This window comes from Meriones unguiculatus, chromosome 4 (assembly GCF_030254825.1).
Source record: "Meriones unguiculatus strain TT.TT164.6M chromosome 4, Bangor_MerUng_6.1, whole genome shotgun sequence".
NCBI classification, from domain to species: domain Eukaryota; kingdom Metazoa; phylum Chordata; class Mammalia; order Rodentia; family Muridae; genus Meriones; species Meriones unguiculatus.
Window position 1 is genome coordinate 31,922,556 of NC_083352.1, and position 1,038 is coordinate 31,923,593.

The following is a 1,038-nucleotide window of genomic DNA, read 5'->3' on the forward strand; positions in this document are numbered from 1 at the left end:
GATGGTGTGGATGACGGAGAGATGCCCTCCTACCCACCCACCCCTGCCCCTAGTCCCTCACCATCTGTGGCAGGAGGGACAACTGGCCATGTCCCTAACTGGCTGCAGCACTCAGGAAAGCTGGCCCTGCACCTCACCTGGGCAGAAAGGTAGAACTGGCCCTGCTTGTGGGGGTTGCAGGGGAGCCGGCCCCAAGGGTGTGAGAGTGGGACAGCTGGTCAGATACCTCTCAGGCCCAGATCCAGGGCTTTGAATTTCCCCACCCCAACATCTACCCCATCGATGAAGGGACTGGCCCAAAACTACAGCTTATACAGCTAAGAAGTGCAATTGATTTCCTGACAACTCTTTTCCTTACAAACTATATTAGAATGTTTTGGGTAGATTTTTACCTACTGGGAAACCAAACACAAAGCTGATAGTCTTTCTCAGAAACAACCCACTTATAGTAAACAAGAAACAAGTCTTACTGTAGAAATATTTGTTGAAGGAATTAAGAAAGAAAATACTTGCTGTATCTTCAAGTTAAATGCACTGAAGTAAAGCTGAACAACACAGAACCCAATGCAGAGCTTTTTTGAGTTTTCACTTCAAGTATTTGACATTTTTTTTACCTATTTGTTTTTTTATTATTGTTTATTATTATTAGTTACATTTTATTAACTCTGTATCCCAGCTGTATCCCGCTCCCTTATTCCCTCCTAATCCCACCCTCCCTCCCTCAGCTTCCCTCTTCCCCTTTCCAAGTCTGCAGATTGGGGAGGACCTCCTCCCCTTTCATCTGGCTCTGTTTTATCAGGTATCTTCAGGACTGGCTGCAAAGTCTTCCTCTGTGGCCTAGCAGGACTGTTCCTCCCTTGAGGGGTGGGGAGGTCAAAGAGCCTGCCATTGAGTTCTTGTCAGAAATAGTCCCTGTTCCCCTTACTGTGGGAAATCAATTGGTTATTGAGCTACCACGAGCTTTGTTTCGTCCGAACAAAGGTTCTAGATTATATCCATACATGGTGCTTGGTTGGAGAAACAGTTTCAGAAAAAAAC